Raw genomic sequence first — 14,919 nt, forward strand, 5'->3', positions numbered from 1 at the left:
ATATATATAAATATATATATTTAAATATATAAATATATTTTTATATATATATTTAAATATATAAATCCATATATATATATATATATTTAAAGAGTCCTTGGGTAAATGCAGTCTGAAAAACCACTGGCTTCTATTTTATATATATATATATTTATATATAAATATATAAATATATATATATTTAAATATATAAATATATTTATATATATATATTATATATATTTAAATATATAAATCCATATATATATATATATATTTAAAGAGTCCTTGGGTAAATGCAGTCTGAAAAACCACTGCATTACATAATGTAAAAGATTTTGCTTAAATGTTGTACTTTTTAAAAGTGTTTCATTATTATATATACCACTTAAAGTATAAATCATCCTACAAGTTGTTCCAGCAAAGACCAAAGGTTAGAAAATAATTTCCTAAGGAAAGACTATAAATGACATGCTATATTTAATTTGAGAGTCCCTGTACAAATCATCAAATACTTTAATAACTATACAAATATTAATATTTGATATGAGGGATCTCCCAAGTTACAGCATAATCATAACTCTGGATTGATAGGGAGCTAAATGGGAAAAGCCTGTTTAGACAGGTGTAAGAGAAGGCAGAGTGTTTAATGAAACAAGTTTGATAGTCTTATCATCAAAAAACTGATTGATATTTGGTATAATTTAATCTTTGCCAAAAAGAATTTTGAGAAAAGGAACAATCAGTAATTTAGGTTAATCTCCCATACCTCCCCTTTCGTCTAATTCATCTACCTTTTACTCTATAAATGGTCCCTTGGTCTGCTGGTTATAACAAACTCTTTTTTTGCACCATGATTTAAATGATTAGGAGTTGGTTTTTAATTTTATTTAAGGACATGCATCAATGTTGATTTGTAAAGGTTTAAGTAAAAGACTACCCCACTTTGAAAATCATTAACTTTCTAAATTGACTCAAAGAACATAACCAAAGAGTAAAAACAAAAAAATAATCGTTGGGTCATTTTCTCTATGACTTTGAATCTATTTACCGCTTAGATAGGTTCTATGTTACTGAGAGCCTGTGTGAAATAAAGGATAAGTTATTCTAGCCAAAGGGTTTTCTCATTTCAGTTCCCTAAAAGTCTGTATTTCCCCCATAATAATAGATTTAGATTCCTCTGTAAAATGCTTTGGGGACCACGGAGATAAAGGGCTATAAAAATGACCACTACACTGGAATAAAGTAGAAAGGGGTCCTTTTTCTCCATGCAGAACACCCTCTAGTAAATAACCAGAGGTAGAGAAGCAGCTGGTATCACCATGAAGATCCCTGGAGAATGTCCTGGAGGGTCGTGAGGAATGGAATCACTTCTCAGCTTTTTTCAAACCCCATGGAGCTGACCAGCGTGATATTCTTGCCAATTTGGGGTTGTAGCTCTTTTGGGTCTGACTTCCAGTAGGTTTAGATCACAGTACAAAGCAGAGTGAAAAAGATTTCCTTTATCTTTGATAAGGAGTTCACTTTCTCGTTTTGTTTTCCTCCTGCAAGAGAGCCTCTGTTTCTCTAAGTTCCACTCTATTCGAAAGGAAGGCATTTGTAAGATCAGCAAGCTCATTCCACGGGGGGCTGATCCTTCCACAGTTCCCACTCCCACCTACTTTTGTCACTTGTTTTTGCTGGGAACCGGATTTGAGCGGGGCGGATCTTCCAGAACAGGATTTTGGCGTGATTGAGGGGGCATCCTAGGGGCTTGGAATGAAGCCACCTTATGCCACATTCCTTCTGCTGCTCTAAGTTCCCGTCCTGTCTCAACATACATACATGTCGCAGGGTCTCTGAGTTTTCCCTGAGGAAACAGCACAACCTGGAAAATTATAGCAAATGGCATCTCTGCAGGCTTGGATTCAAAAAGCACGTTAGTCGCTACAGCAGGAGGAGATTTGCAGGTACACATGCTCAGAGAAGAAACAGGAATTGCTGACTACCCCGACACTATAATTTTAAAAAGAGCCTTAGAAAGAATCAATTATTTTGCTGGAAATGTAAAAACATTAGACAGCAAGGACAAAATATGATTCCACATAAAGATAAGGGAAACAGAGAACAGTGAGAATTAATTGCTTCCTTTAGGATCAACTTAGATTTGTACAGAATGTTCATTTTGACTGTATTATATCACTTTAACCCTCAGAACTCGAGTCAACTCGGTGGCAGAGCTCTGAAGCATTACTTCTCTTTGAATATTAGCAAACTAGGCTTCTAAAGATGATGGGGGAGAAGGTAAGGGTGTGGAGGGCGTGAAGAGGTGTACTGAGCCTGCAGCCCAGAATTCAGTGACCCCTTTCCTCACTCGTGTGTCCGCCACGACTGCACCACGTAGCGACGGCGGCCAGCTCGCAGGATTGCTCCAGAAAGACTCTGGCATATGCCACAGAAGGGGAGAAAGTTTCACAAACAACCCCCAGATCCCTCCGCCCAGGTCTCGTTACACCTGGTTTCTCAAGACCGTATTGCTTAGCCAACCTTAATAATCCCAGAGGAACGCCAAGGCAGGAGGGTGGATTCCAAACTACCTTTGCCCTAATTTATTGAGGGCTTTAAAAGGAGAAAATAAAACTTTGAACTCAACTCATCTGAAGCTTTATGATTCAGGTGTGCTACTTGCCTTCGGGGGCACCAAAGATCACTGAAGTTGAAGTGACAAAAAAAATTCTGTGAGCTGCAAAACAGAAAAGCGTGTCCAGACCCGACCCGGCTGGTTCTCGTACCATATTAATTTGGCAGCAGGACCATAAGTCCCCGGCTCTGCCCTCATCCTTTTCTGATGGATAGGATTTCCTCTGCTTACAGCCCTTTAATCCTCCTCTTCTCCAGCCATCCAGAGTCTAGAAAAAAGTGACCATGGCGGGGACGGGAGAAGAAAGACAAGGACGAGAGAAGGAGGAAAGGAGGAAATAAAGACAGCTCGTGAGAGATGGTTGTAGAGAAAAATAATAGGTCAAGGATGAAGTCACTTCTAAGTTACGTAGTATTGAAACTTGGAGTTTAAAAAGCTAGGCCTGCAAGTCTGAACTAGTCTGTATGACTTTATACAAATAGCACGACCTACTAAACCCTTTTTCCTTACGTTACTAGGCAGATATTAATAGCAACCCTATACCCTTGCGTAAGGACAAGGTGAGTTGACTTCCGTGCAGGTGCCTAGCGTGGTGCCATGTCATGAAAGGGGATGAATTTAACTCTGAACCTAAGATCCCACTATTCCACAAAAAAAGAAAGCAATTGAGTGATAGTTCACGTTAGATGTAGCCCTTTTAGTTACAGGAGAAGCCAGGCCCAAAAAGGAAGGAACGATTTTTGGCCAGCTAAAGGTGAAGTGGACTTTCCTCCCTTGCCCTGGGAAGTCGAAGCTTCCAGGGTTTTCTAGAAGCGACTTCTCTCACTTCTTTAGGGAGGGCCTGGAGCAAGGGCTGCCTTGGGATGATTCCTTCCCGCTGAATTCAGCTACAAAGCACCTTCCATAGAAAGAAGGGGCCCCTGTTGGCAATACCTACCTGCGCAGTGGGTGCGTGTGTGAGTGCGCTTGTGCAGGTGAGTGCGTGGGTGTGAGTGTGCGCGCACGTGTGTGTGTGTTTGTGTCCGCGCGCCCGAGCCGGGCTTTGGGCAGGGTTTGGGTCGGAGACTGCCTCTGTTCTCAGGGACCCTCATCAGCAGTGCAGAAAGAGTCGGTGCGCTGGGAGGAAGGCCCTGGGACGTGCCAGGCAGATGCCCTGTGTTTTCACAGACTCGTCCCGAGCACCGCCCGGCCCTCCTCTGCCAGATCCTGGGTAGGCTGGTGCGGGAACCGGCTTCCCTCCTCCCCAGCGAGTGGGGACCGGGTGGGGAGAGCCCGGCCTTCCCAGCGCCCCGCCTCTCCCCGCGCAGGCCGCTCCTTTCCAGAGGAAGCATCCAGAACAGAACGCAGGCACCGACTTGCGAACGCTGGACGACTCCCCGAGGCCGTGTGGTGTGTAAACAGAACTGTTGTCAATCAAGTCGCGTCTGTGAGTTACAGGCACCGCGCGGTGGATTCTTTGGTACAAGGAAAGCCTCTTTGCTGGAAGTATACTCCTGCCTCCCCCCATTTATATCACTGTTAATTTTTGGTGGTCGTCACCTTTTCCAGCTTCGCTCTGCTTCTTCCGTCCTCTTTTTTGATGATCCTTTCCGCCCTTGTAACCCTCCATTTCCCACCTGCTGGAACTGCTGAGAGCGTGTCGTCAGGAGGTAGAATTTACCAGCTTTAAACACATGAGCTTTTAACCCAAAGACTGTGGTGGAGGCGGAACAGAAAAAATGAGAACTTCCCCGAGGCTCTCCAGCCTTCCAGGCAGGATGCGCGTCCCTTCAAGTCACCTGCCTTTGATTCTCTTTGAGCTGGGCTCCTCACCCCCGGGTGTAGCCACTTGGGACCGGTCGCCCCGTAGTGCTCTTGCAGGAGACAGCTGTATTTCACAAGGGATGGAGTGATTTATGTGCAAAGTTTAAATAGCTTTTTGGGGCTCTGAGGAATGCAAAATGCAGCATGACTGGACGGTACAGTATACTTAAGGGAAAACGTGGAATGCACCGAATGTTTTCTTTTCCTTCCTTTAAAGCTAGTTTAAATCTGTTTCGCTGACGAAACTGTGTAACCATGTGCAAATGTGTAAGTCTGCCTCCTGACAAAATTGGCCAGGATTGGGATCACCGGCCATGCCAAGGCTGGAAGCACGGCTTAGACACCGAGGGGCTGCTCTGAGCATAGAGTTCCCCCTAAATTTAGAATATGCGGAAAGAATCGAAGGACTACTACTTTTTTCAGATTCACTGCCTTTCTCTAAACCCCCTCTTTTAAATATGTATTTTTAAGGGAGGGAGTCGTATGTTTTAATTTTTACCCCAGTGAAGATAGTTTGCATTTTGAACAAAATTGGGTAATGATTATAATCAAATATGCTCATTAAAAGCCATTTCTATTTTAGCAGAAAACAAATATTCTGGTTTGGAAATGTCGGTTTTGCCAAAAATAAAGATGTAAAAATATTTTAAGAAATTAGTGCAAAAGTCCATGATTGCACCTTCCAGAAATGAAATTAATTTCATTTCTAGAGATACACTTGACTTTAAATTTTTACTTCATTATATGAGTTCTATTTCATTATGAAACATTTCAGGCATACAACAAACCCAAAGAGAATTATATAACAAACATCTGTATTCTACTACTCAGCCCAAGAGATAAGCCATTTCAGGTGTAACTGAAGCCCCCTCATACCACGTGTCCCCCTTCTTCATCTCAGTCCCCTCACATTCCTCATATAAACTGATATTTATCATGACCATGCATTAAAAATCTTTTTTGCTACATATGTATATACACATAAATAAGACATTATATAATGTGATTTTGCATGTTCTTAATCTTTATATAAACGGTATCATACTGCACCTACATTTCTGCAATTTGCAGATAAGGCACTCCACATTGTATTTTTGTGATATACCCAGATTGAGTACAGTAGCTCTGCCTCCTTCCTTTTAACTGCTGCCTAGATATCCACGTCTAGATACCTGTGCTTCTGTTGATAGATGTCCGTTGTTTCTACTTTTTCTCTGTCGTAAACAATGTTGCTATGGACCTTCTTATATCTGTCTCCTTGTGCACATGTGAAGAATTTCACCCGGGAGTGGAAATGTTTCAGGATTCTAGGGACAAAGTCCATGACTTTATTAGATGCTGCCTAATTACTCTCCTGAGTCACCACTTTTACATTGTCACTGTAGAAATAAAAGAAAATCAAGATTACAGATGAGAACAAAAAGGAGAGTATCCCATCTCTCTATCCAAAGAAACCCACTTTTAACTTAAAAAACTTTGTTTTGGTGCATAAACTTCCATGTTTATTCTTCTGTGAGATACATGTATTTTTATATGTCATATGTGAATATATATAAATATATGGTATACATATACATTATTATATACATATGCATACAAATATATATGTATATATATTTGACCCTTGAATAATATGAGTTTGAACTGCATGTGTCCACTTATATGCAGATTGTTTTCAATAAATACTACAGTGCTAGGCGATCTGTAGTTGGTTGAATCCATGGATGTGGAACTGAGGATACAGAGGGCCAACTATAAAGTTATATGGATTTTCGACTGCAGGGGGTTGGTGGTCAGATTGTCTCCCTAACCCCAGAGTTGTTCAAGGGTCAATTGTATATTTATATTTAATGTTTGGGGATTCTACATATATATATATATATTTTTTTAAGACCCATGTGAAATATAACTTTTTTTTTTGAATTTTTGAATTTTATTTTATTTTATTTTTATACAGCAGGTTCTTATTAGTCATCAATTTTATACACATCAGTGTATACATGTCAATCCCAGTCTCCCAATTCAGGTGTCCATACGTTTGTTCTCTACACCTGTGCCTCTATTTCTGCCTGCAAACCGGTTCATCTGTACCATTTTTCTAGGTTCCACATACATGCGTTAATATACGATATTTGTTTTTCTCTTTCTGACTTACTTCACTCTGTATGACAGTCTCTAGATCCATCCACGTCTCTACAAATGACCCAATTTCGTTCCTTTTTATGGCTGAGTAATATTCCAGTGTATATATGTACCACTTTTTCTTTATCCATTCATCTGTCGATGGGCATTTAGGTTGCTTCCATGACCTGGCTATTGTAAATAGTGCTGCAATGAACATTGGGGTGCATGTGTCTTTTTGAATTATGGTTTTCTCTGGGTATATGCCCAGTAGTGGGATTGCTGGGTCATACGGTAATTCTATTTTTAGTTTTTTAAGGAACCTCCATACTGTTCTCCATAGTGGCTGTATCAATTTACATTCCCACCAACAGTGCAAGAAGGTCCCCTTTTCTCCACACTCTCTCCAGCATTTGTTGTTTGTAGATTTTCTGATGATGCACATTCTAACTGGTGTGAGGTGATACCTCATTGTAGTTTTGATTTGCATTTCTCTAATGATTAGTGATGTTGAGCATTCTTTCATGTGTTTGTTGGCTGTCTGTATATCTTCTTTGGAAAAATGTCTATTTAGGTCTTCTGCCCATTTTTGGATTGGGTTGTCTGTTTTTTTGATATTGAGCTGCATGGGCTGTTTATATATTTTGGAGATTAATCCTTTGTCTGTTGATTCGTTTGCAAATATTTTCTCCCATTCTGAGGGGTGTCTTTTCATCTTGTTTGTAGTTTCCTTTGCTTTGCAAAAGCTTTTAAGTTTCATGAGGTCCTATTTGTTTATTTTTGTTTTTATTTCCATTTCTCTAGGTGGTGGATCAAAAAAGATCTTGCTGTGATTTATGTCAAAGAGTGTTCTTCCTATGTTTTCCTCTAAGAGTTTTATAGTGTCTGCCCTTACGTTTAGGTCTCGAATCCATTTTGAGTTTATTTTTGTGTATGGTGTTAGGGAGTGTTCTAATTTCATTCTTTTACATGTAGCTATCCAGTTTTCCCAGCACCACTTATTGAAGAGACTGTCTTTTCTCCATTGTATATCCTTGCCTCCTTTGTCATAGATTAGTTGACCATAGGTGCGTGGGTTTATCTCTGGGCTTTCTAACCTATTCCATTGATCTATATTTCTGTTTTTGTGCTAGTACCACATTGTCTTGATGACTGTAGCTTTGTAGTATAGTCTGAAGTCAGGGAGTCTGATTCCTCCAGCTCCGTTTTTTTCCCTCAAGACTGCTTTGGCTATTTGGGGTCTTTTGTGTCTCCATACAAATTTTAAGATTTTTTGTTCTAGTTCTGTAAAAAATGCCATTGGTAATTTGATAGGGATTGCATTGAATCTGTAGATTGCTTTGGGTAGTATAGTCATTTTCACAATATTGATTCTTCTAATCCAAGAACATGGTATATCTCTCCATCTGTTTGTATCATCTTTAATTTCTTTCATCAGTGTCTTATAGTTTTCTGTATACAGGTCTTTTGTCTCCCTTGGTAGGTTTATTCCTAGGTATTTTATTCTTTTTGTTGCAATGGTAAATGGGAGTGTTTCCTTAATTTCCCTTTCAGATTTTTCATCATTAGTATATAGGAATGCAAGAGATTTCTGTGCATTAATTTTGTATCCTGCAACTTTACCAAATTCATTGATTAGCTCTAGTAGTTTTCTGGTGGCATCTTTATGATTCTCTATGTATAGTATCATGTCATGTGCAAACAGTGACAGTTTTACTTCTTCTTCTCCAATTCGTATTCCTTTTATTTCTTTTTCTTCTCTGATTGCCATGGCTAGGACTTCCAAAACTATGTTGAATAATAGTGGTGAGAGTGGACATTCTTGTCTTGTTCCTGATCTTAGAGGAAATGCTTTCAGTTTTTCACCATTGAGAATGATGTTGGCTGTGGGTTTGTCATATATGGCCTTTATTATGTTGAGGTAGGTTCCCTCTATGCCCACTTTCTGGAGAGTGTTTATCATAAATCCTTGTTGAATTTTGTCAAAAGCTTTTTCTGCATCTATTGAGATGATCATATGGTTTTTCTCCTTCAATTTGTGAATATGGCGTATCACATTGATCGATTTGCGTATATTGAAGAATCCTTGCATCCCTGAGATAAATTCCACTTGATGATGGTGTATGATCCTTTTAATGTGTTGTTGGATTCTGTTTGCTATTATTTGGTTGAGGATTTTTGCATCTATATTCATCAGTGATATTGGTCTGTAATTTTCTTTTTTTGTAGTATCTTTGTCTGGTTTTGGTATCGGGGTGATGGTGGCCTCATAGAATGAGTTTGGGAGTGTTCCTTCCTCTGCAGTTTTTTGGAAGAGTTTCAGAAGGATGGGTATTAGTACTTCTCTAAATGTTCGACAGAATTCACCTGTGAAGCCATCTGGTCCTGGACTTTTGTTTGTTGGAAGATTTTAAATCACAGTTTCAATTTCATTACTTGTGATTGGTCTGTTTATATTTTCTATTTCTTCCTGGTTCAGTCTTGGATGGTTATACCTTTCTAAGAATTTGTCCATTTCTTCCAGTTTGTCCATTTTATTGGCATAGAGTTGCTTGTAGTAGTCTCTGAGGATGCTTTGTATTTCTGCAGTGTCTGTTGTAACGTCTCCTTTTTCATTTCTAATTTTATTGATTTGAGTCCTCTCCCTCTTTTTCTTGATGAGTCTGGCTAATGGTTTATCAATTTTGTTTATCTTCTCAAAGAACCAGCTTTTAGTTTTATTGATCTTTGCTGTTGTTTTCTTTGTTTCTATTTCATTTATTTCTGCTCTGATCTTGATGATTTCTTTCCTTCTGCTAACTTTTGGTTTTGTTTGTTCTTCTTTCTCTAGTTCCTTTAGGTGTAAGGTTAGATTGTTTATTTGAGATTTTTCTTGTTTCTTGAGGTAGGCTTGTATTGCTATAAACTTCCCTCTTAGAACTGCTTTTGCTGCATCCCATAGGTTTTGGATCGTCCTGTTTTCATTGTCATTTGTCTCTAGGTATTTTTTGATTTCCTCTTTGATTTCTTCAGTGGTCTCTTGGTTATTTAGTAACGTATTGTTTAGCCTCCATGTGTTTGTGTTTTTTACGTTTTTTTCCCTTTAATTGAATTCTAATCCCATAGCGTTTTGGTCAGAAAAGATGCTTGATATGATTTCAGTTTTCTTAAATTTACTGAGGCTTGATTTTTGACCCAAGATGTGATCTATCCTGGAGAATGTTCCATGTGCACTTGAGAAGAAAGTGTAATCTGCTGTTTTTGGATGGAATGTCCTATAAATATCAATTAAATCTCTCTGGTCTATTGTGTCATTTAAAGCTTCTGTTTCCTTATTAAGTTTCTGTTTGGATGATATGTCCATTGGTGTAAGTGAGGTGTTGAAGTCCCCCACTATTATTGTGTTACTGTCGATTTCCTCTTTTAGGGTTGTTAGCAGTTGCCTTATGTATTGAGGTGCTCCTATGTTGGGTGCATATAGTATTTATAATTGTTATATCTTCTTCTTGGATTGATCCCTTGATCATTATATAGTGTCCTTCCTTGTCTCTTGTAACATTCTTTATTTTAAAGTCTAATTTTATCTGATATGAGTATTGCTACTCCAGCTTTCTTTTGATTTCCATTTGCACGGAATATCTTTTTCCATCCCTTCACTTTCAGTCTGTATGTGTCCCTAGGTCTGAAGTGGGTCTCTTGTAGACAGCATATAGATGGGTCTTGTTTTCGTATCCATTCAGCGAACCTGTGTCTGTTGGTTGGAGCATTTAATCCATTCACGTTTAAGGTAATTATCGATATGTATGTTCCTATGACCATTTTCTTAATTGTTTTGGGTTTGTTTTTGTAGGTCCTTTTCTTCTCTTATGTTTCCCACTTAGAGAAGTTCCTTTAGCATTTGTTGTAGAGCTGGTTTGGTGGTGCTGAATTCTCTTAACTTTTGCTTGTCTGTAAAGCTTTTGATTTCTCCACAGAATCTGAATGAGATCCTTGCTGGGTAGAGTACTCTTGGTTGTAGATTCTTCCCTTTCATCACTTTAAATATATTGTGCCACTCCCTTCTGGCTGGTAGAGTTTCTGCTGAGAAATCAGCTGTTAACCTTATGGGAGTTCCCTTGTATGTTATTTGTTGTTTTTCCTTTGTTGCTTTCATTAATTTTTCTTTGTCTTTAGTTTTTGTCAATTTGATTACTATGTGTCTCGGCATGTTTCTCCTTGGGTTTATCCTGCCTGGGACTCTGCGCTTCCTGGACTTGGGTGGCTATTTCGTTTCCCATGTTAGGCAAGTTTTTGACTATAATCTCTTCAAATATTTTCTTGGGTCCTTTCTCTCTCTCTTCTCCTTCTGGGACCCTTATAATGCGAATGTTGTTGAGTTTAATATTGTCCCAGAGGTCTCTTAGGCTGTCTTCATTTCTTTTCATTCTTTTCTTCTTTATTCTGTTCCACGGCAGTGAATTCCACCATTCTGTCTTCCAGGTCACTTATCCGTTCTTCTGCCTCAATTATTCTGCTATTGATTCCTTCTAGTGTATTTTTCATTTCAGTTATTGTATTGTTCATCTCTGTTTGTTCTTTAATTTTTCTAGGTATTTGTTCTTTAATTCTTCTAGGTCTTTGTTAAACATTTCTTGCATCTTCTTGATCTTTGCTTCCATTCTTCTTCCGAAGTCCTGGGTCATCTTCACTATCATTATTCTGAATTCTTTTTCTGGACAGTTTCCTATCTCCACTTTATTTAGTTGTTTTTCTGGGGTTTTATCTTGTTCCTTCATCTGGTACATAGCCCTCTGCCTTTTCATCTTGTCTATCTTTCTGTGATTGTGGTTTTTGTTCCACAGGCTGCAGGATTGTAGTTCTTCTTGCTTCTGCTGTCTGCCCTTTGCAATTCTATATTTTTTAATTCAGCATTACATAGTGAGCATTCCACCATATCACTAAATATTCATTTAAAGACACAGCTTTCATGGCTGCAAATTAGTTCATTGTAGGAGTAATGCTTTGGTTTATATAACTACTCACCTGTTAAACATTTAGATAACAATTTCTTGCTCTTACAGAAAATGGTGTGATGAAGTACAAAGTGTTTCTAAACCAAAGCATTTTTTGATTTATCTTCTTCATGGTAGTTTTAGTGGGTTAATCAGTCCGTTTGTTGCTGGAGCAGCTAAAATCTTTAAGGATAAAATAAAAGCTTTTAACTTATTTCACTTTTTTGATACTCTTCATGTTAATTTGTCTTATTCGTTTCCCTGGCTGTATAGAGTTCTAGTAGGGAAATGTAACACAATTTAGTGATCCATTCTACAGTAGATGGGCACTTGGGTTGTCTCAAATTTTTGCTCTTGTAAACAGGGCTGCTGTGTGTGTGTTGCTGTTTACTAGTAGGAGAGCTTCCTGACAGCTCCAGCTCTTTTAGCTCCAACCACCAATAGCCAGTTATGTGACTGAACAAGTTACATCACCTTTCTGAGTCTCAACTTACATCATCTACAAAATGGAGCCAACAGAGGTAATAACATTTATTGAAGGCTTATGCCAAAGCAGCGACTGCTCTAAGTACTTTACATGAATTACCTCATTTAATGCTCACAACATCTCTATTGAATATATACCAGCATTACTCCCATTTCACAGATCATTAAACTGAGGTACAGAGAGATTAATTACCCAGACTACAATCAGTAAGTGGCCAAGCCACAATTCAGACTTACAGACTCTGCCCCCAGAGCCTGCCCCCTACTTTTAAGAAGACATTTGATCATACTTGCTTTCTCTCTGCTCATCCTTTATACTGAACCATTTTATATTTGTAGACATCTTGACATTTCACTCCCAAATACTTCAGAATTACCATACTTAAGAAAACTAACACTAATTTAATATCACCTAACAGTCACATGACATACAGTCACATAACATCCACATAATATACATATAATGTGCTTATGCTCACCAATTTGTACGAGAGTTTCTGTAGTTTTACATCCTCATCAACACTTGGTACTGTCAGACTACAGTTTTTTGCTGATCTGAAGGGGTGTTGAAATGGTGTCTCACTGTGGTTTCAATTTGCATTTTCCTGATTATTTATGAGGTTGAACTTATGAGACCATTCTTTTTCCCCTCTCTTATGTGAAATGCCTGTTCATTTCTTTTACCTATTTAAAAAAAATTGGTTTGTTTGTCCGAAACGCTTTTCTTTTTACGATGGAAACTGGCATCACAAATTCTTACTGTAACTTCAAGTTACTCAGTGGCTCAGCATCACAAATAAATGGCCCATGGAGAATGAAGCTGGAAATAGAGGAATGCTTTCCCAAAACTGATTACTTGGAAATTTGGATTTCAAAGGTAGAAATGAGGCATACAGCTTCATGCTGAATAGCAAAATATACCAATACTTATAAAATTTCCCAAGATAAGTAACAGAAATAGCAGCAGTGCTATATTTAAGTAAGAGAGATGAGTTGAATTCTGTGTCCTATTTCCCACCTGTCCTATTTCCAGGCGTTGAAATCTAAGTTATGAGGATGCTTGCAGGAATGAGCTCCAGCCTTTGTGATTGTCCTTTAGACAATGAGTGGACTTCAGTCATTAGTGGTCCAAGTCACTCCATTTTCACCAGGACTGAGGCACGGAAAATCAATAGTAGGATCATTTAATAATGCTTCAAAGACTTGAAAAAAGCCTGTGAAGAGAGGTTTAAACCCAAATAAAGAAACTCCAGAGTAAGGTGTTCCTGTACTTGTTCTTATTTTCCTTTGACTTAAAGAGAACCATTTGTAGCTCTGTATCCCCCTTTCTAGCATGGAATTCAGCCTAGACTGTTAATCCAGATTGTTTCAGATAGGAAATAAGATAAGGTATATCAGCTTATTCATGTGGCAGTGTAAGAAAATATGAAAAGAATATAAAGTATGATTAATCATTTTTCAGCATACGAATGTTAAGATTTGTATTTTAAAGTACAAATCAGTTTACAGTGATTTATAGCATTTTCTGTTTCTTATCTAAATGACTATGGAAAATAGAACTATTCTTACAGATGGGGTAAAATGTACTCTTTACTACACTGTATCTCATTATCTTCAAGTCTTGGATACTATTTCTAAAATTGCAAGTGTAAGATTTGGAAATAGAAGCTATTGTGTTTCATTGTTATTGGCTTCATCCAGAAAATAATTTTCCTTTAAAAGTGATTTTATGCTGTACCTTGATTGGGATGGGAGCATAATTTTATCAAAGTTAATAGAATTAATTTAAAATATGTGCATTTCATAATATATAAATTATACCTCAATGAAAAAAAGAGAATTGTGGGGGAAATGACATTTCAGAGTCATCCTTCTGGCTGGGGTGGCAGAGATTATATCAACTGGTAGTCCTCAAATTATTCACGGGACCCTCCAAGAAGCAGTGAAGGGTCTGCAGGACTGACCCAGGATGTCATTTCTGGTGGTCTTGGTGTCTGGGTGAAAATCTTTGCCATCACTGTGAGAAAAGACAAAAGGTCAGGGCCTATATTTTTAGCTGCCATAAACTTAACAATAAAACCCATGAACAAATGTTCCCACTGATACTGTCCCCATGGCCAGCTTGAATTGGAAGAGATGTAATTAGACCCCACTTTCTCTCTACTCTGGCTGAGGTAAGGAAGGCCAGCTGTCTGGAAAATTGCAGGAAGAGGAAATGTAGAAAGTGATCGCATTCGGAGTTTATTCCAGTTCTCTTTGCATCCAACCCTTTGCCTGAGTGAGAAACAGGGAACAAGTAGGTAAAAGGAGGTGAGTCGTTTGTGCAGTTTTACCTCTGATCTCCCCACCTCCTCCTCCCTTTCCCCTTCCCTTTCCTTGTCCCTCTCTTCTTCTCCTCTTCAGAATTGTGGCAAACAGCAGTGGGTCCAGGAACTTCCTTAGTTTGAGACTTTATGAATTGGAAGCATCCCAAGGAGGGCTTTTACCATTTGCAGTTCTTTTACCCAGATGTTTGCACACCAACACATTGGAGAACAGTGATCTAGTGTACCATTTTGCCTTCAGAAAGAGATTTTTTTTAAGTCAAATCATTCTTATTTGTAAATATTTTAAGGAAACAAGACTCTTCTACAATGGATATACTAACATCTATTAAAGGTTGAAACAGCCTTAGAGTCACATAATCCTTCCTTCACTCTAATATCAATCTCTTCTTTTGCAAATTAAATTCATTTTCTCTCCCAGAAACCTTTGCAGATAGAACACTAATGCCAATACCAGTAACCGAAGACAAGCTGTTATCAAATCAACCTCCATAGGTTTTATTTCCTATTTATTCATGCTATATCTGTTCTCTCTACTTTTTAATTTGTTAAGGGGGCAGTTTTTATGTGTTGCCTATTTGTGTAGAATTACCCTTGGATTGAATGACTCATCATT

The 14,919-nt window shown here is 38.3% G+C and overlaps 1 long non-coding RNA gene across 2 annotated transcripts in view; it reads left to right on the plus strand.

The window, feature by feature from the left end:
• Positions 1 to 219: 219 nt before the first annotated feature.
• LOC309634513 overlaps positions 220 to 14,919 on the plus strand; it is a 47,017-nt gene continuing 32,317 nt past the window's right edge. For both annotated transcript variants that reach the window (XR_014248162.1, XR_014248163.1), the window contains exon 1: positions 220 to 4,025. This is a non-coding gene — a long non-coding RNA (uncharacterized lncRNA). The remainder of the gene's footprint in view (positions 4,026 to 14,919) is intronic.

Source organism: Balaenoptera borealis, assembly GCF_965194805.1.
Source record: "Balaenoptera borealis genome assembly, chromosome: 9".
In the NCBI taxonomy this organism is placed as follows: Eukaryota; Metazoa; Chordata; class Mammalia; order Artiodactyla; family Balaenopteridae; genus Balaenoptera; species Balaenoptera borealis.